Raw genomic sequence first — 19464 nt, forward strand, 5'->3', positions numbered from 1 at the left:
TGGAGAATGAATTCATAAATCATGGCATGCTTGAAATTTGCCCAAGAATACACAGCCTTCAACAAGTCTGACATCTTTACATTTTCCTTTGGCACAAGATTAGGTATTAATGACTTTTACATATTATTTTCTTCTGTGTGTGTGTGGTTTTGTTTTTTTGGATTGAGACACTGAACCTGCTATGTAGTGCAAGCCTACTGGCAACCAGAGCTCCTCCTGCCTCAGCCTCTCAAGTGTTAGGGCTACAAGCCGGCTGTCTACTTTCTCAACTGTTCATGAAGCCATACACATGAGAACTCTGCTTCCTGGCCCAGACCAACAAGAAGCAAAGGAACACTTACCGACTTAAGAAAAGACAAGTGCATTTCTCTGTAAAGTAAACTAGGATATGGAAAGAGAATCAGCAACTGACTCTGAGGACAGAAACTAAAAATCCACTAATGGCTCACAGGACCTCAGAGGGAAGCCAAATACAGAAACATATTCTGCTGGATCAAAGTACACACCAGGGCCCACAGGCATGCTGCCGAGCTCCACTTATACAATCAAGAGCCTGACACCCAAAATAAAGCAGGTGTTACTTTAGTGTCACTCAACATACCATAGTGTTTATGTCCCTACAGAAGGATGTCGTATTTCTTCCAAGTGACTGGACCTCTGTGTGACATACAGATTTATCATCACATATAACTTACCTGTGACTCACATAAATTCTAGTAGAAAACCCAACGATTTTCACCGAGTGTGGATGAGGTGATAGAGAAAAGTTTAGAATCTATTATCCAGAGCCAACTCAAAGCTTAAACCGCGGGTATTAGAAATGCTTTGTCAATAGTGTCCTACGAACACAAGCATGCCAGGTCAAATTTAGCAGCCTCAGGCCAGTGCCTGAGAAATTTGCAAGAAGCATTCAAATGAAAATGAAAAGACTGAAGGTCAGGTTTGAGGTATACAAACTGTAACTGACTGTGTTTACCCATTTTAAGAATGGTATTAGTGATGCTAAATGTGAACAAACGAAGAGTTGCACACACACACAAGCACACACAAACAAAAAATTATATATTTAGTTTATATATAATGTACCCATATAGAATTAACTTGAAAGACATCACTTTGGGTATAAAGGTCAAAAATGATATACTAAAGATGTATCACGGTAGCATCAACTATTTTCCTTTTGTGATATAAATCTGTATTTGGTTACCAAATAATCAGATAAGTGCCCTTCCATGTCACTCAAAATAAAATTAATACTAAATTGACTACCAGATATAAAAATACATACTATCTAGCTGGTTATGTTGTTAAGTAAATGTCCAAATTAAATAAAATTTCAAAAATTTGACATAGCCTAGACCAAACATTCGCAACTATACGAATTATTTCAATCTCTCCCCTGCGTGTGTGTGTGTGTGTGTGTGTGTTTGGAGGGGCACACACACAAATATCTCTTAATCTTAGAAAAGCCACTGCCAGCTGAGCAGATCCATACACTGGAGCAATGTCCTGTCCTTACAAGTATGACTCCTGCTCCTCATTTTTAATCTCAGGCAAAAATATCCTTCACTTAGGAACAAATATATCCTAAGGTTAATGCTAAAGCAGAAAAAATGCCCCCAACACCCACTGAGAGGCTAGACTATAAAATATATACTGCATTTAATCTTTGAAATACACTTCAAATATTTTATTACCATGTTTTAAAAAGTTATAAAGCACTCAGAAGGTACCACATTGCTGAGCTCCACATTTAACTGCTGAGCCATCACTCCAGCCCTGAGTTCTGTATTTAAATAATAATCACCTTTAACTTGAGAGACTTTTCCTTGGTTCTCAGATATATATGAATGATACCCTAAATTTTCTCTATAAGACAGTCACTGATGACTATTAGGGTGTTTTTGGTTTTTTTTTTTTCTCCACTTTCTTTCACTTGGTTCTTTAAAACCCAGGCAGATATGATGGCGTATTCCTTTAATCCCAACACTCAGGAGGCAGAGAGAAGCAATCAGATCTGAGTTCAAGGCCAGCCTGGTCTACAAAGAGAGTTCCCAGACAGCTAGGGCTACACAGAGAAACCTATGAAAGCAAGCAAGCAAGCAAGCAAAGCAATTACAGAGAGGGCCCCATCACACAGAGCTAATACACTACTTTTAAATTCCATTCAGAACACACTCTTTCTTTGGCATCTAGTTACAAGTCTTAAAAATATGCAAGCCCTCAGAGATCCTTAAAAATTATCTTTATGACTTAAGGATCAGTAGATTCAAAAGGTATTATTTTGTATATGTGTGCAACACAGGGACTCTAAAGGAACAGATCAAAAAGCCTACCATTTTAAATACTTTTTTGTACTGAAGATTAATAAAAAAAAAAAACTGAGATATTAAAATAAATAAGTCATTTTTTAACTTGTGATAACAAATGCTATAAGCATTCATTAGGCAGCCTCTGGGTTGTCCTTTGTATAGTTTCTGTCTATATGGCTTGTTTATATATATTTTCTCTTTATATCTAAACTTACCTTTAGGGCATTTTTGGAGGCATCAACAAAATAGGTAGCAGAAATCAGAGCACATGACCTAGGTGCTTATATTTCAATCTAGCAAATTCTCTGGAAAGGTTTTAAAATGAGAAATCAAAAATGACCACAGCCAAAACCAAGCGGCAGATAGCTAAACATACCAAAACATTACTTTGCACTATTGTCAAGGAGATACAACACAAATTTTTATAAGCTCACCAGAGATGTAACAAATATTATATATCCCTTTGTCACAACTCCAGGGTCCATTCAAAACACACACACACACACACACACACACACACACACACACACACACACAGTAAACTCTATACTTTGCTTCAGGGGCTAATATTGCTTTTATACAGTTCCTAAGCTGCACACATTCATTTTTTCCAGGAAAAACCAATCAAATTACTTTCTTGAAAACCGCTAAGTTTCAACCCTCCAGTTCACCTTCTACTACTAAAGTCATTCATTATCAGGTAGGTAACTCTGAAGCGTTCCTGATGGTGGTAGAGAGAAAAAACATACATGGGGAAAACAGTAAATTGTGGTTTAATTAAAAGCAGTATCATTCAGAATTAACAAGCAATTAACATGGAATTGAGGAATTCCTATGAGAGTAAGGAAGGTGGGGAACCACAAAAAGGTCTCAAAGCCTCAGAGCAGAGTAAATGACACAGTGTGCCAAGAGATAACTGCAAAACACAGTAACACTCTGAACAGGAACCAGAAGGCGTTTCTTGGGTAGAGAAGTTATGGAGATGTTAGGGATCGAGCATGGGCAGTGTTTCTGTTTTTGCTAGGAAACTAGGGTCTAGGAGAGCTTGCATTCCCAGGCAACCACCCTGAAAATAAAGCGTTGCTTAATGAGGTAGGGGCCAGGAATAAACAATGGGGGAAGGGAGGTCTGGCTTTTTTACCTTTAGAGAGGATGCTGGTCCAAAGCACTCTGTTTATTGCTTCTCTGGTAGGTGGCCAGACCCCCTTCTGCTAGAGCGTGTCCTCGGGCCAGCTCACACCTGGAAAACAGAAACCAGTGAGTGGTGCAGTGATCCAGGGGCGAGGAGTGGGGCTCTGAGGATGGGGGTGCTAAGGAAAGGCTAGAGGGTGGCAAGGACAGGAAGGCTAGAGCAGGGCTTCTCCTCCCGCCGCCCTCTCCTCGCCCCCCACCCAGCCAGCCCCTTCCCCTCCGGGGAGGGATAGAGGGAAGAAACTGACTTTACCTGTCTCCTCAGCTGCAGCTCCTCTCCCTCCTTTCAGCCTCCTCCACAGTCACCAACTTCTCCATTGAAGAAACACCCCAGGCAGGGCCGGACACCGTGTTCCTGATCCTCCCCGGTGCTTCACGGCCCCAGCACGGAGAGCATCCAGATAGCCGATCAGGCTCGGGGGTGGCGGTCTTGGCCTCTGAGCAGTCTCCGGGAAGGGGTGCTTGGAGGAAGTGCCGGCTTGGGTTGGGGGCGGGGAGGGGGGGAGAGCAGTCCCGGTCCAGGGGCTCGGACCAGGGGTCTGGCGCGCGCCGGGCCGGAGGCTTCCAGCTACCAAGGGACTCAAGAGGTCTGGGGACAGAAAGACCCCAAGTCGTACCTCGTCCGAAGTGTCAGCAGCAGGGTGTCCCGACAGGGGGCTTTCGGGATGCACTTTGCACTGGGCCACCCCCGCCCCCTCCTTCTAGCACTTTGGGGTCACTGGGATGGGACCAAGCCTTCGGCAACCAATCAGCAGCCGCACTGGAGCCTGCGCTCCAAGCCGTAAACCAGATCCGCGGTGGGTGGGGGTGGAGGGGTAGGGGGTGCGGGCAACTTGGTTGGTTGGTTGCTTCCTTCTCCTCATCCAGAGGCCCCCACCCCCTGGCTGCCGTAAAGCTGCCCGCGGATTCGCGACAGTTAAAGGAGGCGGGCTGGTAGGGGCTGGGACTCGTCTCCGATTGGTCGCTCTTACTTTGTCCCCGCGGTGGTTTCCGAGGCTCCGCCCCCGGCCTGGAGACTCGAAGCGGTTGCTAAGAGACACTGTACTACGAATGGGGCGTCTACGCATGCTGAGGGAGGGGCCGGCGGGGCCTTCCACGGAGTACGGTGGCCCGGAGTGGGCAGCTACGGACGCGAATGGCGGGGTGATAGTGGCGCGGCCCGGCCGGCGGGCAGCCAGGTAACCACGAGCCCAGGTTGAGCTGGGCGGCGGGAGCGGCGTCTGCGTGGCACGCATAGCGACCGGCAAGGCGACAGGGCGGAGGGCAGGCGAGGAGGACGCTGACTCGCCACCGTTCCACAATGCTCCTTGGAAACTAGCGGCGGGTCCGCGGTGCATCTGTCGGTCTCTGAGACCGGGTTAGCTTCCAAGCTGCCGGCTCCTCGCCCAGCCTGCGAGAGAGCACGTTCTTTGGGATCGCGAGGCGAGTTTAAGGGCTTTCCTGCGAGGATAGGCTCCTCGCGCTTTTCCTGTGAATGAACCGAGCAGGGGAGAAATGCAAAGTGGGCACATTGATACATTCTTCAGGTGCACGGATTCGTTTAGCAAGTGTTTACTGGCTTGACTCTGCTCTAGTTGTTGAGACTTTGTGAACCATTTTTTGCTTTTATCTTAACTAGAAAAGATGAAACTGCAAAATGATTAGTTAAAAGGAAAAAAAAAAAAAGTAGTGGAATCCAGTTTGTCTAGGATGCAATGGGCACTAACGGTTGTCAGGGGAGATCTCCCAGAGAATGGCTTTTGCGCGACGTGAGTGACAAAAAAGCCCAACAAAGATCTAAGGGAAGACTTTTGCAGACAGAGTTAATCAGAAGTGCAAAGCCTTCGGTACTGGGATAAGTTTTATTTTTATTTACGCTTATGTTTACAGTAACGGAAGGAGAGCCCTGTGGCTGAAACAGAGTCAAGGGGGGAAAGATGGAAATGAGATTAAGGGGTCTGGGAAGGCTGCAGATTTTGTAGGAATTTATAGGTCATGCCAGGATTATAGTCTCTTTATGTTTTGAGACAATCACTCAATAGAGAAAGCTGTTATGGGGAAGGGGCTTACTGCAGATGATGTAACTTATTGAGATATTTTGTTGTAGGTGGGAGTCAAATATTCAGTTTGCCTCGGGTTCTTTTCTTCTAGGCTGATACTCACTTATTCAAAATTATTCCTTTGGTGTCCTCCACAGGAGTTATCTCTTATGTGGACAAGCTTAGTTCACTCATTCCCAGGAAAGATCATAGTCAGAGTGGTAGTGGGGGACCAAAACTGAAATATCTGAGGACAATAATACTGTGTTTTTTGGACAGGGATCATTGGGACAGACTGTCTTGTCCTGACTTGAATATATACGTTGTTTCTAGGGCCTAGTAGATTCCCAGGTTCAAAGGTACATGGCAGACTGATGAATATGTTTTCACAGAAAAGGGGTTTAGTGAAAGCCTGACTATCTCCCAATTGCTGAGGCTTCGGGAACCTCAGAGAAAGCCTACAAATTAGTTTGTGGGTGCAGAAGTGAAGGGACCCCAATAGGCAGATCTTAAAGACCCCGCTAGGCCATGTGTTAGTGGAATGTGGGTCATCATCCTAAGAAAAATGGATTTTTCACATTGTGGATGTTATGTAGTGTGAGCCAAGATACTACCTAGGAAGGAATCTGTCGTCTATGTCAAAGGTAGAACTGAGTCACTGTAGCAGTGGCAGTGAGGACAGGGAGAAAAGGGGCACGGAAGGCTTCCAAAATGAGAGGCTTTTAGCCCCCATAAGTAGCTGATACGGACTCCATACACTGAGCTGAGATGGGATACAGGGAAAAGTGAGTTCAAAGGGCATGGCATGAGTTGTTTGTGTTCAGAGTACATGTGGACATGTGGGATCTCCTCTGCAGGAGGTACTCGGGTACTTACATACAGGGTCATAGTATTTTTCCTGGAGAAGTGAGTCCTATAGCCTCTTTCTCAAGATGCTGGGCAGTGGCAGCTAGCCATGGCTCCCAGGCAGCTGCACTGTCACCGGCCAGTGCTCTGGAGTGTGCTGTGTTGCCAGGGCTGTTTTCACATCCTCTCATGCTTATAGAAGGCCTGACTGTGGCTCCTATACAGTACAGTTATGGTTTCGCCCAACAGTTAATAAAGGGCATGAGAGATGCAGTTCTTTTATAAAATGAGATTTGCACACCTGTAAGATAATGTGAGTGTTGTGTACGTGGTCAGTTAGGTTATAATAAGTGGGTTTTCTGTCTATGGTGTGTTTATTTGGAATGTGGTCCCATGATAAGGCAATGAGTATCTGTGTGTAGCCTAGAAAGGAGCTAAGCTTTAACTTATAGAAGTAAAATTGAAGACATAAAAGTCTGTGCAATAATTCTGAGAGAGGGTATGGGGAAGGCTGAACTGTGAAAGGTTCTGACAGTGAGAGACCAGGAGAGGAAGAGGATCCAGAGAGGGTGATGGAAAAGCCTTGTCAGGAGTTGATGTGCTTTTAGAAATGACAGCACCCTGCCCCCCCCCTCCAAGGTTTCTCTGTGTAGCCTTGGCTCTCCTGGACTCAGGTGATAGACCAGACTAGCCTTGAACTCACGGAGATCCTCCACCTCTGCCTCCCTGAGTGTTGGTGTATGCCACTGCACCCAGCTAGGCATTTTTTTTTTTTTTAATGGAAAAACTGCACAGTTGTTAGCTATGTGAATATTGACCTACATTTCTTTTAGAGAGTCTGTCCCATTGGCCAGGAGACCAATTGATAAACTTTTAAGTGGAGAGAATGTCTGAAAACTATAGGGAAGAGTAGTAGGTTTGTTTTAAAATCTGCATCCCAGGCATGAGGGCACATGACCAGTATGGGTTAATGAGGAAGTTCCTGTTGACTGTAGTGAGCCCTCTTTCTTGCCCTCTTTCAGTGTAAAGCCTTCGTAATAAAGAAGTTCTTAGGACATCTTTACCTTTTCTTACACTTACTTATTATTATCGGTAGTGGGTGGAGGTCAGAAGACAGCTCGCAGGATGTTCTCTCCTTCCATTCTGTGGCTCCCAGCGGTTGAGCTCTTGGCAGCAAGCTCCTTTACCCACTGAGCCATCTCGTCAGCCTAGGAGAACATCTTTAATAAGTCCTTACTGACATTGGGAAATGTGCGCGTTCAGTTTCAGTAAGAACCAGGTTGTCATACTAGACGTTTTCAATCACTTCTGGTTATGGATTTAGATCAAATATATGTAGAACTGAGAGCCATATAACTGCACATTCAAAGGGACATGTGCTGTTCTGCAAGCATATTCAGAATTCCAACAACACATGCACGCACGCGCGCACGCACGCACGCACGCACAGCAACAAGGCAACAAGGACACAAACTTTTTAAGGAGTCCACATATTTTCCAAAGCTTTTTAGTCAATGCTATCTTTGGGGCTTCCTGTCAGTCATCTTTTTGTAATTTCAAATCTTGAAGTTTCTCTTTAAAGTGGATGCCTAACTCACAATTAGAAACCAGCTATAGCCGGGCGGCGGTGGCGCACGCCTTTAATCCCAGCGCTTGGGAGGCAGAGGCAGGCGGATCACTGTGAGTTCGAGGCCAGCCTGGTCTACAAAGCGAGTCCAGGATAGTCAATTCTGCACAGAGAGACCCTGTCTCACAAAAAAAAAAAAAAAAAAAAAAAAAAAAAGAAAAAAGAAAAAGAAAAAGAAAAGAAAGAAAGAAAGAAATGAGCTGTATCAGGGACTGATGCCTGCTATGTTTTGGTAGCTTGGTCTTCTCACTCTACAGTGATTTACTGTAGAAACAAAGGGCTGTCCCAGACAGGCTGCAGAACAGTACACCTCTAGCCTCGCCCCTTTGCCTTCCAACACACTTATAAATTAGCCTAGGCTTAGTCGGTAATTTCTGCCTAAAGTGATTATAACGGAAGTAATTTCCATGAGGCCTTGCACGAGGCAGTGCTCTCAGGGTTTTGGGATTTGAAAATTAAAAGAAATGGTCTAGTCTGGGGCTTTGAAGATTTTCTTGCAGTAGTATGCCACTGTTTTATCATAATGTGAGAGAAACCTGTTGGAGGCCTTTGCTTTGCACCAGGCCCATCCGACCAACCAGACCAAACCAGAACAGCCACTTGTGCTAAGTATAGGTAATCAAAATCAATAAGCTAATTGTCTTGTTTTGTTTTGTTTTAGGTTTTTTTGAGACAGGGTTTCTCTGTATTATCTTGGCTGTCCTGGACTTGCTTTTGTACATGAGGCTGGCCTCGAACTCACAGCGACCTGCCTGCCTCTGCCTTCAGAGTGCTGGGATTACAGGCGTGCGCCACTATGCCCGGTCCTTGTTTTACCTTTTAAATAAATAAAGAAGAAGAAGAATATACTCAGAGGGGCTGTACATCAGGGCCCAGTGTGCTTGAGCCAGCATGGATGTCCCCTGTCATTTGTAGAAAGAGAGCATCTTTCTGTACTCTTGCTTTTCTTTCTTTCTTTTTTTTTTTTTCTGCCTGTAGAGCACAGCTCCACTACCCATCTCTGGAGTGACTTTTCTGCATCTTTATATGGTGTCTGGTGTGTGGCTCCAGAGTCGAGTATTTGCCTGGCATGTGCAGAGCATTGGGCTTAATCCTGAGCAGAAAGAAAGAAAGAAAGAAAGAAAGAAAGAAAGAAAGAAAGAAAGAAAGAAAGAAAACAACCATTAAGTGAGGTGCTGCTTGTTTTTTGAGTCATTGATTTAAAAAACAAAACCAAACCTGTTATATCTTCACATGTGTCACAAGTGTTAAAGTTTTTTTTTTTTTTTTTTTTTACAGTTCAGATGTAATTTACGAGTTAGTTTTAGAACATTTGCATAGAACCAGGCAGTTTCAAAGTCCACAAAGGAGGGAGCTGGAGAGAGGGAGGAAATGAGTCTGTGTGTAAGAAAGGCAGAGCTCTCACAGCTCAGGCCAAATGCTGCTGCTGCTTCAGAGACTGGAAGGTCTGGCAGCGCCTTTGTGAGGGTCACTGTGCTCTCTCTCCGCGTGGCCAACTCTGCTATCTTCCTGTTAAAACCCCACATTTTGAGTTGCAACAATGTTTGAAGCGATGTAGAGAGGAAGGAACATCAGATAGCCAGAATTTCAGAGTGTGCTACTGGAGAGCCCCAGCTAGCTTTATTTTAATTCTTAGATTTTAATTCTTAGATTATGATTCTTTGACTTGAAAGCCATTTAGATTGGAAGTCTTTGGAGCAATCAGGGGTTGCTTTCTCTTTGGTTTGCTTTTGTGGAGGTGTTTGAGGATCAAACTCAGGGACTCATACCTCCTGGGCAGAAACTGTCACTGAGTCACACCCCAGCCTTAGACTTCAGATTATTATTTAATTTAGAAATATTTAGAATATCTGTTCAAATGGCAAAAGGTTAAATGTTACAAAAATATTAGCACTTTGTAAAACAGAGTGGATTTAAATTAGCCAACTCCATGCATATTTCGAGTTAGACATCTATAGAGATAACCTATTTACCATTCATTTTTATGAGGATAAGGGCAGTATTTGCATACAAACACAGTCCAAAGATTCTGACCCCAAAAGTCAAGCTACAAATAATTTCAAATTTAAAAAATAGTAAATATATTTCAACAACAACAAAAAACCCTGATTGATTTTGTGAATTTTATCTTCCTATAGCATGGTTGGTTTTTAGTTTTAAAAAGAAGCTTTTTATGTTTATTTTATCTTTTGTGTGTGTATGCATGCCTATGGAGGTCAGAGGACAACTTTTGGTAGTTGATTCTCTTTCCACCTGGTAGGTCCCAGAGATCAAACTCAGGTAGTCAGCCTTTGTAGGAAAGTACCTTTATCCACTGAACTGTCTTGCCAGCCCATTTTAATTTTTTTGTTTTTCGAGATAGGGTTTCTCTCTGTAGCCTTTGCTGTCCTGAACTCACTTTGTAGACCAGGCTGGCCTCAAACATACAGAGATCTACCTGCCTTTGCCTTGGAGAGCACTGGGATTACAGGCATGTGCCACTGTACCCAGCTAATATTTTTTTAATACAAAAAATATTGGTATTATTACATATTGACTTATTAAGACATTTTGTATTTACAGTATCAGTGTGGGCAAAATATTTGAATGTTATTATTTACTGTGTTTTAAACTAAAGATTTTCTTCCAGCATTCTCTAAAATAGCTACATATATTTAAGCCTTTGGGTTTTTAAATTTTAATTTTATGTGCATTGGTGTGAAGGTGTCAGATCAACCTGGAGCTGGAGTTACAGTTGTGAGCTGCCATGCGGGTGCTGGGAATTGAACCTGGGTCCTTCGGAAGAATAGACAGTGCTCTTAACCACTGAGCCACCTCTCTAGCCCTTATTTAAGTTGTTTTTAAAAAGACGTATTTATTTTATGTATATGAGTACTCTCTTTCCATGAACACCAGAAAGTGAGATTGCATTAAAGATAGTTGTGAGCCACCATGTGGTTACTGGAAATTGAACTCTTAACTGCTGAGCCATCTCTCCACCCCATACGTTTTATTTTAAAAATAAAAATTAATTATTGGACTTTCTAGTTCCTAGTAGTAAGCCCTATCTTAATTTTTAGTATAAGTGATATTCTTATACAGGATCATGTTAGACCCAGATCTTAAATAATGCTCCCAAAAGGCAGTATGCTTCCTGCATGCAGCAAAGGCAGGTGGCCTTCCTGGTGCACTTTGACCTCACTAAGATGGAAGCCACTTTCTTATTTTGATGTGAAAAGTAGGCACTTGGGGTTTTAGTCTGGTACTCTTTTGTTTAAGATTAGTTTCTGTTTTATGGGAAGGAGTGTTTGAAGGAGAGATAAACATGTTTTTGTTATGATCCCAAGTGTGGGATGGGGACCGGTCTTGTGAGAGAACAGGTGATGTTAATCCACTAGAAGGCAAACCACCTTGTGCAGGAGCTTGATTGTTGCCAGCTGAAAAGATCCGTGAACAGACTGAGAGGAGATAAATAAGTGAGCCAGAAGCAAGAGGCGAGGCTTTTGGAGACTTGGAATAGTTTTGGCTGTTCATCGCTGCACTTCGAGACGCTCCTAGAGAGAACCGTTTGAGGGAAGGCTTCGGGGCTCTGGGCTCCTGCTGAGGTTCTGGGTTCTGGTTATTCCAGGCTCCAGCAGAAGAAATCCTGCTGATTATGCCCAGAGAATCGTTCCTCTGAACTGATATCCTTACGGTTTTGTTATTGTGTTCTTTAATCTCCTTTTCCTGTCGTTTAGGTTAGTCGGGTTATAAGTGACATACTCTCGGCTAATAAGTTAGTAATAAAATATATTTGTTAAGAAAATTGAGCCTACAAGTGTTTGTCTAATTGTATGGCCATGCACTGCATGTATGCTGGTGCCTGGGGAGGCCACAGAGGGCGTCAGATTCCCTGGAACTGGAGTTAACGGGAGTTGTAAACCCCAGTGCAGATGCTGGCAGCTGGATTCACTGAGACATCTCTCCAGCCTGGATTATTATCTGGCTTTTACTAAGAGGAACTGGTTGTCATTCCTTCTTCCTTCACCCACAGTTCTCAGAAGAGACTTATTTTTGGGACTCTAACAGTCCGGGGATGTGTGAGGAACCCATGCTCTTTAGCAGTTGACGTCTCCTGGTGCGGGTGTGATAAAGACACTTCTGCATCCTTAGCTATGTGACCTGTAAGCTGGTTTTCCTGTTTCTGTAGTCCATCTAGTTGTTGCTTTAAAATCCTGTTTGGGTGATTGTTTTTAACCACCGCCCATCTTTTAGTACTCAAAGCCAATTTAAACAAGATTACATATTTTAGATTTTTTAAAGTAATGACTTCACAAGGGATAGCACATCTATACAGCAGCCAAGTCAGGCATGCTGTTCTTTCTGTAAACTGTTGGCTAACATAGGGAGGCAACCCCAGGATCTATTTTCACCAGATAAGCATCCAGGCCACTGCACTGATCTCCAGCTCCTTCTGGACAAAACCTGGGCTGTTGTTTCTTTGTCTTGAAAAACCTCACCATCTTATGATGGGCTTTCTGTCCCTGAGGAAGCAGTCACAGGACCTAACCAGGTTTTTTTTATTTTGTTTGTTTGTTTTTTGGCTATCCTGGTATAATTTTTCAGAAAGGTGGCCTGTAGGAGCCAGTTCCTGTGTGTGTGTGTATGTGTGTGTGTGTGTGTGTGTGTGTGTGTACACATACATGTGTATTTGGTTACACATGTGTGGGTTTATACATGTGCTCCTGTGGATGAAGGCTACAGGACAACCTTGGGTTCCAGAAACAACAATAACTTTCTTTGAGTCAGGATCCTTCATTGGCTTGGAGCTTGCCAGTTAGGCAAGGCTGCCTGGCCAGCATACCACAGAGATTCCCCTCTGTCTCTCCAGTGCTGGGATTACACACATATGCACGCCACCCTCATGCCCAGCTTTCTCCTCCAGTGCACATAGCGTTCCTTCAACGGCATCCTTGTAGCCGGAGTCCAGCTGTACCTGGCACACAGACTGGATAGGGCTGTGTAGGGAATCCACATTGTAGATGCTGGTCTCACTGGCCAGCCGGATGCTGAAATGAGGGCCACCTACAGGACATGGGGTGGCAGAGAGCAGTGAACCCTTCTCAGGAAGACTGCTTAATCATTTTAGTAACTAAGAGGAGACAACGGCCACTTTTAAAATTAATACGATGTTCCCCTTTTAGAAAACGCTCAGCACAGTGTGGTAGGAAGCATGGGAGCTCACCAGTAAAATCAGGTAGACTTAGCAGAGACTTTCAGTGTCATCTTAGATCCAGTTCTTGGGCCTTCCCATGCCCACAGAATCAGAATCTGGGGTGGAGGCGTGAACATGTTGCCCATATTCTTACAAGCCTTCCAGAGAATTCTGATGATAGAACTTGAGAACATTGTCTAGATCATATTCAAGATTCTTGTTCTAAAATGAGGAGTGGTGGGGTGAGAGTGGTGGGGAGGGAGGGAGTGGTGGGGTGGGAGTGGTGGTCCTGGGGCTAGAACCCAGGAGTTCACCCAGACTAGACAAATGCTCAGCCACCGATCTGTATTCCATCTCAAAGCTATTGTAATGTCTAAATCTGTGGTGCAGTAGAAAAGTTACACTTTGGAGAGGTCCAATGACAGCTTTCCAGGAGAGGTCAAACCTGAATTGAATGCTGCAGTCCCTTTGACTCCAGCTCCAAAGAACAAAACTGTCATTCAAGGCTCTTCCATAGAAAAGGAAAACCTGGGAGTCAGTATAGCCTCCGGGCTCTGTCAGCAAAGCTCAAGATGGCTCCTTTCCACTGTGGGCTTATTAGAAGGGAACAGAGTCAGATGTTAACTGTCAGTCTCCTTGGCCCAAGTGCTGTGGACTTCTGTAATTGAGATGACCCGCCTCCTGAGCAAGAAAGGGGCAGTCCCTTTTTCACTGTCCTACATTTCCAGTTATGGGCAATGTGGTGGCCACATGGATTTTGAGAATTTTGAATGACATGTTCTACTTGGCAGCAGTTGTAACAGCCCAGTGAGGGTCCTTATGAGTCAGGAGAGAAAGTTTTAGTGAACTCGGGCTTTGGCGTACAGGATTGGGCCATGCCAGGAGGGTCCCTGGGGCTGCCCTGGCATGAGCATAGCCTATGACTGCTCTGTGTACTGGACCTGTTGCTTGTCACATAGCCTTTCTTTCCTTCTCCTCCTAATCGGATATCTTACAGGCTACCCCTAATAAAGTGAGACAAGGGGACTGGCATCTTCTAGTTTCTGAAGCTAAGCTTGGCTGATGAAATGGACCTGAGAGTGATAAGGCCTTTGGGATTCTCTCCATCCAAGTTAGTATGCATATGTGTACTTGTGGCCAATCCGGAATGAAACAAGCCTGAGTTCTCAGTAAGCCTGTTCTGCTTCTTTCAGTTTGGTGTAATTAATAGGTTTCCTTGTGGCCTTTCTCATCCCTTTTATTAAGCATGGGCACAGGTAATTACGACTCCCCCATCTAGATCCTTATCTTGGTAAGTTCACATAGGCTTCTGTTTGGAAACGACGTCTTCCCCAGGAGGGGCTTCCATGGTGTCTTCATTTGGTTTCTATTGCTGTGGTAAAACGCCAGGACCAAAAGCATCTTGGAGAGGAGAGGGTTGATTTCAGACTCTTATACCTGGCAAACTATCATGAAGGGCGTCAGGACAGGAAGCGGGAGGTGGGAATTGACGCAGAGACCACAGAGGAATGCTGCTTCCTGGCCTGTTTTCCATGGGTGGCTCAACCTGCCCTGTTTTACACTCCAGGACCACCTTCACAGGGCAACATCTGCCACACGGAGCTGAGCCCTCCCACGTTAATCATTAATCAATGTCGTAACCCACAGACTTGCCCACAAGGCCATCCTGATAGAGGTGTTTTCTGAATTGAGATTCCCTTTCCCAGGTGACTCTAGCCTGTATCCAGTTGACAGAAAATGTAACCTGTGCACAAGGGTTAGAGGTATGAGCCTCATGGACCCATTTCTTGGCTGTGACCAAATTTCTCATGTATAGAGAGGGCCGTTTATATATTATATGAAATTCTTTAATGAAGTGCAGGGGTCTTTTGTTGTTGTTGTTTTGTTTTTTTCAAGACAGGGTCTCTCTGTTTTAGCCTTGGCTGTCCTGGACTCTCTTTGTAGACCAGGCTGGCCTTGAACTCACAGCGATTCGCCTGCCTCTGCCTCCTGAGTGCTGGGATTAATGGCATGCGACACCACCGCCCAGCTTGAAGTGCAGGGGTCTTGATGAAAAGAGCTGTTCAGTTTCTATGTGGGTAAGGCCAGGCGTGGGACTCTGATGGTTCCCGGTTCTCTGTGGGCACTTCACAGAAGGGGTATGGCTTTTCCTGTCCAGCAGGAAGTATTTATTCCTTAAAGGTAGTCCTCAAATAGGTGTATTGGGGTGGGGGGCTCTGGATATGGGGGAGAGCCTCTTGGGAAGGTGGGTGTGGAGAGTGGTCAGTAGGTTACAGTAGGACAACACCAGAACTGGCCCAGACACCCACAGCGGGCTTGTCACAGATTTGGAGCTGGCCATGCAGACATCACTTCAGGTTGTAAGGGAACAGGGCAAACTGGCGAACAGGACTGCAGTTAAGGGTACTGAGTAGGGGTCACACTGCTCCTCCATCTCAGGGCTAAACCAGGAGTCAAAGCAACACCTAGTTTCAGAGTCTGGGGATCAAAAATTTCTCCTGTTTTTTTCAGATGTCCCTCACTCCCCGCCCCCCCACCAAGGGTGAGTCTGAAGGGAAAGGAGATGACTCTCATTCTGAGACTGAAGATCAGCTCCCCCATCTTTAACAGACGCCTTCCAGGGGACAAAGGGCCCTAGGTTCAAGGCACATAATGTACAACTTTCAAAAAGGGATATCTCACCTTACTAAAGGACTTCCTGAGATGTCCTCAAGGAACCTGAGGTACAAATGTCAAAGAGAGCATTTACTTTACTAAAAGGACACCTTGGTACCAGAACCAACAGTTAGAGGTCAGAGACGCTGGGTACCTGGCCCAGGATTTGCATTCTGATGTCACAGAGAACCCTCAGATCAATAGAGTCATTTGCTGTTGAGGGTGTGGGGACAGGGGGACAAGGGGACTACACAGGACTATTGGGCTCGAGAAGTAATGACCACAATGTATGCAGAGCATTGAAGACAGCTTGTAAGGAGAGACAGAAAACAGTCCTGTCTTCCCTATAGACCAAGCACTTGACCACTCTGTCCCAAGTCTTCAGATTCCCACCAGAGCTGTCCTTAGTTGGAGACTGTCAGTCACCAAGGGAGGAGAGATATATAACACAGCTCTTGATCCCTGGGGTCATGGAGTATGGAGAGAAGAGAGGCCTTTGTTCCACAAGGGACTAAGAATCCTTAGCTGTTCTCTTTCTACAGTGGAGTAATTCAAGGGCCCTGAGGTACAGAGAAACTCCCAAAAGAACTCTGTTCCCTCACCCCCAAGGACAGACAGAGGTGAGCATGCCCCGATTATGGAAGCCTGGCCCCACCGGGGTGTTGTCTTTCAGCAGTCTCCAAGCTCTTACATAGCATATGGGAAATCATAAGAAACTCAAACAGGTGGTTGATGTACCCCAGGGTCCATGCAGACAAGTGATGTGGGTCAGATTCACTGGCGGTCAGAGTTCTATATCAGTCTATAGCAGAGTAGAAAAGACAACCTTACAGACACTTCAAGGGAGCAGTGGGCTGAGCAAGGACAGAGCTGCCCGCAGCAAGATGGTGTACACAAATGAGGGAAGTTCTGGTTGGTTGGTCGCTCAGGCCTGGGCCTGCCTAATTTTGATAAGCCCTTCTTTTGTGCCACTCAGCCTTGCTTGTTCCCCACAGTTTATGATGTCTCGATGGGTTCAGAACCGGGATCCTGGAGGACAGCCTTTGGAGTGCTTCAGCCTCCACACTGAGTGGCATAGACAGCATCTGAGCTGCGTAGCTGCTTGGGCTGTAATTAATGTTGAACCGTTGATGACTTAAGCTGAGACTCAATCCTGAATCTCTTGTCAAACTCCAGTGGCCAGTTTGTATAAAGAAAGCCAGTGTTTTAATAATGGGTTTGGGGTGGAAGCCGAGAAGACTTACTCCAGAGATGTAAATTTAAAAATGAGGGCTTTAAAAAAATAAATAAAATAAAATAAAATAAAAATAAATAAATAAAAATGAGGGCTTTATTTTCTGCGCACGCACAGGGAGGTGGCCAGTTCAGGATGTGAACCTGCTCCCCAAGGGAGACTACTACATTTTTAAAGGATGGGAACACAAAGCAAGGGAGAGTAGGGCAGGCTGATGCATTGACCAACCGTGTTTTGACACAAGGGATTGAGCAAGGAAGTAAATGGGTGACTGGGCCTTATCTAAATCGCCTGGTTTCAAGACCCTTGACTCAGCTTTTTACAGTCAGGTCCCCTCCTGGACTTTGGCTTGGAATTTAGCATGATAAGGGAACAAAGGAGGTTTCAAGACCCTTGACTCAGCTTTTTGCAGTCAGGTCCCCTCCTGGACTTAGGCCTGGAATTTAGCGTGATAAGGGAACAAAGGAGCGGGCAAGCTTTAAGTGAAGACAGGCAACACATTTATGGCCTGTGTACCTTAGTTTAGATAGAGGGATAAGGGCAACTTCCCTCTTCCTTTGCTGGTTAACAAACAAACACAAACATCTGAAGAAGCAGGACAGGAGTCTGGGGACAAACACTCAGTTTTGTCCCTATCGGTAAGATGGTAAGATAAAGGTTGTTCCTAAGATGGCTGAACTCAGGCAGCTGTCTCCTAACAGTAAGAGTGACCATGGAAATAGAAGAAGGGCCAATTCTTTGGTAATTCTGAAGTTAAGTGATTTCTAACAAAAGCTTCAAAATTCTATCATCTCCTAGAAAAAAACTTTTTTTTTTTTTAATTTGCATCAGAGTCTTATGTACTCTGGGTTGACAATAACTCACTGGGTACCAAAGATGATCTTTGTGTCATTTTTATTACAATACTCATTTAGAGTCAGGGGTTGGCTGTTTAAAAAGCCCAGGCTGATGTTGAATGATTTTTTTTACATTCCTTTGATTGTGAGTACATACTTGCACATGTGGAGATCAGAGTAGACCTGTGGGAGCTGGTTCTTTCCCACCGTGAGGCTCAGGGATCAAGAACCATCATGCTCAGCTTCTAGATTTATTTAATTTTGAGACAGGGTCTCACTAGTGGCTCTGGCTCATCTGAAACTCGCTGTGTGGACAGGCCAGGCAGGCCTCAGACTTACAGAGATCCTCCTCCTACCTCCCAAATGCTAGGAATAAAAGCATGCACCACTGTGCCCAGCCAGGTTCTAGAAATATTTTTAAAAAATACTTTAAATGTACCTTCGGGTACTTTTCTATTCAGTTTTTGGTGTGAGACTTTAAGAATCAGGATCATAGTGTAAGTTGGGCATGGTGACATAATCTTATACTGCAGCATTCAGGAGCTTTAACAAGAGAACTGTGAGTTCAAGGCTGTCCTCGGCTACAAGGTGAGAAGCTATTAAAAGCATGCTAGCTATATATATATATATATATATATATATGAATGTATGCATGCTTTGTGTGTCTGTGTGTGGGTATATATATGTGGTGTGTGTGTGTGTGTGTGTGTGTGTGTGTGTGGCTTCATGGCACATGCTCTGGCTAGCTGAGCCATTTTACTGGTCCCTAAGGCTGTTCTAGTATATATGCATGTAGCTTTTTCTTGATTTATCCCAAGGGCAGCATGTTGCTCAACAGAGCACAGGATCTTGATTGACACGACCCATCAGCCTCCCTTGGATTTCCCTCTTTATCTATATGCATTTATTTGAATGTGTGCTCAGTTCTGTGTGATTTTGCCATATATAGGTTAATCCACCCCCTGTCCATTTGTTTTTCCTTCATAGCCCCACCCACTAAGGAAGTGGAGCCCTCAGCTGGTGACTGACTTCCATCCTGTTATATTGCCCATTTGCTCTTCAGGAATAGGAGTAATATGCAGTCTCTAAGATTGCCTTTTTCCCTCAGCATAATCACTTACAGCGACGTCGAAGTCATCTCAGGTAGCACGAGGGTTTTTGTTGTTGATGATGATGAAAAGTATTTCAGGGTGTGGCTGAACCCCTTTGTTTAACCGCACGCACGGTGAAGGACATCTTGTACAAGCTTTTGTATGAATGGCTTTATTTTTCTGGCATGGATGCCAGCTTCATGGCTGCTGGGTCATCTGGTGACTGGATGTTCAGTTTTTTAAGAAGCTGCCAGATGAATTTGCAGAGTAGCGGTTTGAGTGGGGCCTGGTTTCTGCACGTCTTTGCCAGCATTTGGTGTCTCTGGTCGTCACTGCAGCTATTCTGAGAGTGATTTTCTTTATAGTTGTTTTTGTTGTTCTTTCATGTTTTTGTTCGCCTCCTCTTGTGGTAGGAGAAAAGTCACTTGCCATTGGTAGTTGGGGACAGAGGACACTTAAAAGTGACAGCACTGGTTTGTAT

At 44.6% G+C, this 19464-nt stretch overlaps 1 protein-coding gene across 1 annotated transcript in view; it reads right to left on the bottom strand.

The window, feature by feature from the left end:
- The window catches only part of Asb7 (ankyrin repeat and SOCS box containing 7), a 45368-nt gene extending 41054 nt beyond the window's left edge, over nucleotides 1-4314 (bottom strand). Inside the window, exons 1-2 of the mRNA XM_051148697.1 lie at nucleotides 3757-4314; nucleotides 3454-3552 (exon numbers count right to left, since the gene is read on the bottom strand). The gene's annotated coding sequence lies outside the window, so the exon portion shown is untranslated. The remainder of the gene's footprint in view (nucleotides 1-3453; nucleotides 3553-3756) is intronic.
- Nucleotides 4315-19464: the final 15150 nt, after the last annotated feature.

The sequence above is a fragment of the Acomys russatus genome, chromosome 7 (genome assembly GCF_903995435.1).
Source record: "Acomys russatus chromosome 7, mAcoRus1.1, whole genome shotgun sequence".
In the NCBI taxonomy this organism is placed as follows: Eukaryota; Metazoa; Chordata; class Mammalia; order Rodentia; family Muridae; genus Acomys; species Acomys russatus.